Below are 6,388 nucleotides of genomic sequence, written 5' to 3' on the forward strand. Positions count from 1 at the left end.
TTTGTCCTAATACTGCTCCTACTGCATAATCAGATGCATCACACATGAGCTCAAATGGTAATTTCCAGTTCGGGGGCTGAATGATGGGTGATGATGTCAACAAATGCTTTAATTTTTCAAACGCAACAAGACATGAATCATCAAAGACAAAAGGTACATCCTTAGCAAGCAAATTGCATAAGGGTCTAGAAACTTTACTAAAATCTTTAATGAAACGTCTATAGAAACCAGCATGCCCAAGGAAAGATCTTACTTCTCTGACTGTTTTGGGTGGAGGAAGATTAGAAATGAGATCCACCTTGGCTTTGTCAACCTCAATACCTTTACTCGAAATGATGTGACCGAGAACAATACCTTGTTTTACCATAAAATGGCATTTCTCCCAATTTAAGACCAAGTTCTTCTCGATACATCTCTGCAGAACTAGTGTTAGATGATGTAAACATTGATCAAACGAGTCACCAAAGACAGAAAAATCATCCATAAAGACTTCAAGGAATCGTTCCACCATATCAGAAAAAATGCTCAACATGCATCGTTGAAATGTAGCAGGTGCATTACATAATCCAAATGGCATTCTCCTATATGCAAATGTGCCAAAAGGGCAAGTGAAAGTAGTTTTCTCTTGATCTTTTGGTGCTATGGGGATCTGATTGTATCCTGAGTAGCCATCTAGAAAGCAATAAAATTCATGGCCTGCTAATCTATCAAGCATTTGATCAATAAATGGTAAAGGAAAATGGTCTTTACGTGTGACAGAATTCAATTTTCTATAATCAATGCATACACGCCATCCTGTAGTTACTCTAGTGGGTATCAATTCATTATCAGCATTGGTAACTACTGTGACTCCTGACTTTTTGGGGACAACTTGTACAGGACTGACCCATGAACTATCAGAAATTGGGTAAATGATACCTGCGTCTAATAGCTTAAGGACTTCAGTTCTAACAACTTCTTTCATATTAGGATTTAACCGACGTTGCATCTCCCTAGTAGTTTTAGCATTTTCATCAAGGTGAATGTAATGCATGCAGTCTACTGGGTTTATACCTTTAATGTCTGCTATGGTCCATCCTAATGCTCCTTTGTGCTCTTTTAAAACATCCAACAACTTACCTTTTTGTTCTTCGTTTAGGGATGATGAGATGATTACCGGCAGAGTATTTTCTTCTCCCAAAAATGCATATTCCAATGTGTTGGGCAATGGTTTGAGCTCGAGTTTCGGTGGTGATTCTGATGATGGGATGAGTTTCTTCTCTGATGGTGCTAGTTGTTCAACTCTTGACTTCCATTTATTAGTGTCCATGGATGGTGCTGAGTCAAGTAGGGCATTGACCTCATCGACTGATCTGTCAATATCAAAATCCAAACCAAAGTGAGTTAAACATGTTTGTAAAGGATCATCACTAAGGTTTGAAAGAAAAGTGTTATCAACTATTGTTTCAATTAAATCCACATCAACAATTCCATCATCTGCACTGTGAGGTTGTTTGGCAATGTTGAAGATGTTCAGCTCCATAGTCATGTTGCCGAAGGACAACTGCATATTTCCAGTCCTACATTGAATGTGAGCATCCGCAGTTGCCAAGAAAGGTCGGCCTAGAATAATGGGGATGTGCTTCCTTGAATCCTGTATTGGTTGAGTGTCAATTACAATGAAATCAACAGGAAAATAAAACTTGTCTACCTGGATAAGCACGTCCTCCACAATACCACGAGGTATTTTTGTGGACCGATCTGCAAGCTGTAACACCACTGGAGTTGGGTGTAATTCTCCCAGTCCAAGTTTCACGAAAACAGAGTAAGGCAACAAATTTACACTAGCTCCTAAATCCAACAAAGCATTCTCAATTGTGTGGTTCCCTATACTACATGAGATAGTGGGGGAGCTAGGGTCTTTGCATTTTAAAGGAATTTTATGTTGGAGTATAGAACTAACGTTTTCTGTTAAAAATGCCTTCTTTTGAACATGCATATTTCTCTTTTTAGTACAAAGGTCTTTAAGAAACTTGGCATAAGATGGAACTTGTTTAATAGCATCAAGCAAAGGGATATTAACACTTACCTGTTTGAAGATTTCAAGAATCTCACCTGTGGATTTTCCCTTTTTTCCTTTAGCTAACCTCTGAGGAAATGGAGCTTTGGGAACATATTCCCGTGGGTTGGTTTCTTCTTTCTCCTCCGGTGATGATTCCTCAACATTCACAGGTACAATTTGATTTTCTTTTGTCACCGGCATCTCCACTTTGTTGTCGACTTCTTTTCCTTTTCGCAAGGTCATTACTGCTTTGACCTCTCCATGCTGCTGTGGTGAACTAGTACTTGCTTCATGTACTCCTTTAGGATTAGGCACTGGTTGACTTGGAAATTTGCCTTTCTCAACGGTCATTGCCAAGGTCTGAACTGAAGAAGCAAGTTGTCCCACCATCTTCTCGAGGCTTGAAACCGATTGAGCTTGTGAGTTGAAGCCTGCTCTCAACTCATTTCGTAGTCCATCAATGGTGCGGTTCTGTTGCTCAATCGTGGAGTGAGTAACATTCCTGAAATTCTGGAATGCATCCTCCCATGGTTTAGGTTGAGAGTGGTTCTGGTTCTGATTGTATGGTCTAAATGGTGGCTGAGAGGCTTGAGGAACTTGAGGAATTTGTTGCATTGGTGGAGCTGGAGCTGCTGGTCCATTTTGTTGGAATCCTTGAGACCATGAAAAATTGGGGTGGTCTCTCCATCCAGGATTATATGTGTTGGAGTATGGGTTGTAATTTGATGGCTTTCTCATTACACCTATGGCATTGGCTTGATCTGAGTATGAGTCATGGTCATGTGGTTCTGTTGATTTAGCAGTCGATAACGATGCTATTTGTCGAGCAAGACCTTCAACCATCTCCTTGACTTCTTTGATTCCCGAAGTTGACTCGCCAATTTGAACCTCATTTACTCCTTTAATTCTTCTAGTATTCCTGAGTGAACGACTCCGTTGTTGGGAATTATCCGCTTGTCGCTGGAAGAATTCCCAAATTTCTGATGCACTTTTTGACATTAGCTCTCCTCCACTTGTTGCCATTAGCCATTCTTGCACATTTGGCAATAATCCCTCCAAAAAGTATTGGCATTGGTGCCATTTCTCGTACCCATGATGTGGACACTTCAAGAGTAGCCCATTGAATCGCTCCCATGTTTCGAAAAATTGCTCGTCCTCTCTTTGTGTGAACTCTGAAATTTCCCTGCGAATAGCATTGGTTTTATGCACTGGGAAATATTTATTCAAAAATTTAGTTACCATTTGTTCCCATGATGAAATGCTATTAGCAGGTAAAGTATTTAACCATGAACGAGCTCTATCTTTTAAAGAAAATGGGAATAATCTGAGTTTAACATCATCGTCTGAAAAATTCTCATATTTAAATGTTTGACAAATGGCATGAAAATCATTCAGATGATTATATGGGTCCTCATTTTCTAAGCCATAGAATGTGGGGAGACAATTTAGCACACTAGGTTTTAGTTCAAAGCTCCTAGCAGCTACATTTGGGTATCTTATGCATGACGTGCTCAAATTAGCTAAGGGACTAAAATAGTCCTTAAATGGCCTCTCCTGTGGTGCTTGTAAATCCATTTTATTTTTAACGTGTTTGTGTGTGCGAAGTGTTTTTTCTAATTCAAGGTCTATAGGTTCAAGATTAGGTAATAATGACCTACGACCATGCATACAAAACAAATAAAATAAAAATAAAGATGCAAACAAAACAAAAAATAAAGATGGGAACAAAACAAATAAAAAATAAAGATAAGGGAGAAATTATGATACTAACCTTATTGCGCTATTACAACCTTACTATAAAAATACACAAAAACAAATACGTGAAATTAACTAAAAATTAAATTAATAAAATAAACAAAAATTACAAAGAAAAAATAAATTGAAAATTAAATTACAGAATTTTAAAGAAGAGAAAAAGAAAAGAAATACTAACCTTTAAATGTAGATTTACTCTCTTTTTTTTTTTTTTTTAATTAGAAAAAAAAAATACAAGAAAACAAATAAAAGAAATTATTCACAAAAATTAATTCTATGAATTAAAATTACTTACCTCCCCGGCAACGGCGCCAAAAACTTGTTGTGCAAATTTTAATGTACTCGCAAGCGCACGAATCTGTTGTAGTATAGACTAATGGTGACGAGTGTCGATCCCACGAGGAGGTGGATTTTAATTATATATAGAATTAATTTTGTAAATGGGTAGTTGGATTTATGGTGGAAATGATTTGAAATATGCTAATAATTAAATTAAAATGGCGAGAATAAATTCTAAAATTGGAATTGAAATGGCGAGAATAAATTGAAGAGAATTCTATTAAAATGACGTACTTGGGTATCTAGATCCGTATCAACATGCATCATGGGCTAAATAATCCGTATTAATGCCAATTAAATCATGAGGGGGGAATCCACACCTCATGAACCACGCTCTAATCAATATGGTGCTAAGGGCTTATCGTGCCAAATAATAATAACCTTGTACTAGAGGGCCGGTGAAACCAAGGCGGTACTAGACAAGAATATTATTATTTGTCGACGAGAAGTCAAAACATCCACAAAAACTAGAGGGGAAGACAAAATAAATTTACCAAATTAAGCCCATAACACATGTTGAGACTTCACCTTCAACCCGAGCTTGAAAGAAAATTAGCCACTCATAATTGAACTAGGGGCAAAATGGAAATTTATTAAAATACGAAGAAAATACAAGATGGAGAAGGAATTACAGAAAATGGATCCCAAAAATGGATTCAGAGATATCAAATTAGGGGGGGAGGCCCCCTTTTTATAGATACATGGAGTAAATCATGGCCATCGGATTAAAAACAGTTTGGACGCTCAGGATTGCGCCACGTCATCAGTCAACAGTCCACGGTTTGACCACGCGGATGAACAGTAACACGGTTTGACCCGACTTTGAACAGTAACGCGATTTGACCCGGATGAACAGTAACGCGGTTTGGTTGAAAATAATCATGTGTGATGCATGCACCGTACGCGCGATTTTTCGTCCACTGATATGCTGCCACGTCACCATCAACAGTACATAAGAATTTTAGTCCAACAGGATCGTGACACCTCATCAGTCAATGCCACATCATCGGTCAATGCCACGTCATCATCCGTTTATGTGAATAGTATCATGAACAGTAGCGTATACAGTACCGTACACGTGAATAGTACCGTACATGTGAATAGTGCCATTTTCCTTTTATGCTCCTCCTGAGTTCAAAAGTGATGTCCGTTTTGCCGTCTGATCTCTCCTTTATTGTGAAATGACTATAATGCCCCTAAAATACATAAATTACTTAATTAAAATAAAACACACGTAATTAAATCACAAGAATGTTAAAAACATAAAAGTAAGGGTTGTTAGTAAGACTTAAAATGTAAAATGATGGTTTTCTCCTTTATAAATATGCATTTTCTAACACTCAACAGGTATTTTATTGATATCAATTTGTTTTAATATAACATATTGAATATTAAAAAAATTACTTTTTTTAAGGGCTTGTACCCGATGCTGAAATTTTTTTAAGGGGTTGCAGTCCATGTTGGTTCCTTAAAAGATTCGCCCTAACCTAAGTGAATCTAATTACAGGTAGATAATTTTAGACTTAATTTTTGTTGAAGATTCTCCTTGAACCAAATCATATTGAATCAAATGAATCTATAATTGATCCATGAGAATCAATTTAAATTGGTTTAGTACAGTTTGGGCAATTTACAAACTCATAATTCCAACCCCAATAATAGTTGTACATTGACAAATAATTGGTATGCTTCGTTACAAAATAATGAGTTAATTTTTTTCTTTTTTAAAGTCTGTCAACTTATAGCCCAATTTATCTGGGAAATTATCGGCTTGAATAATTGCTTTCCCGCATTGCGATAATGTTCCTGTGACTTTGAATTAATCCTACGATGGTCCGACAACACGTCTCCTCGACCTGTTAATTTCAAGATATCAGTTATACGAGACGAGGTTTAAATGTCTCTGCAATTTCGTAATTGGGTAATTTTTAGGGACCTCCCCTGAGGTTTAGTGTATTGACAGTCGGATAGAAAGTATTCATGTAATTACAAGGACCTCCCCTAATATTCATACAAAAATACGTATAACGTAAAGGGCAAATACGTAAAAGTAAATTTAAAATTTAAACAAAAACAAAATTCAAACAAACACAACCGAACGGAACAATGGCAGCCCCTTCTCCACGGGGTTGACAAAAATGTCATCGGTACACGCCGCGCCTCCTGGCGCATCGTGTCCTCCATCGAGCAGAAGGAGGAGTCGCGCGGCAACCAGGACTATGTCTCCGTGATTAAGGAGTACAGATCGAAGAT

General features: G+C 37.4%; 1 non-coding gene across 1 annotated transcript; it reads left to right on the forward strand.

The window, feature by feature from the left end:
* The first annotated feature begins 3,128 nt into the window (after window positions 1–3,128).
* Window positions 3,129–3,232, forward strand: LOC112095968. The gene has a single exon (XR_002904128.1). It is a non-coding gene; the product is annotated as a small nucleolar RNA R71 (small nucleolar RNA).
* The last annotated feature ends 3,156 nt before the right edge of the window (window positions 3,233–6,388 follow it).

This window comes from Citrus clementina, unplaced genomic scaffold, assembly GCF_000493195.1.
Source record: "Citrus clementina cultivar Clemenules unplaced genomic scaffold, Citrus_clementina_v1.0 scaffold_1, whole genome shotgun sequence".
NCBI lineage: Eukaryota > Viridiplantae > Streptophyta > Magnoliopsida > Sapindales > Rutaceae > Citrus > Citrus x clementina.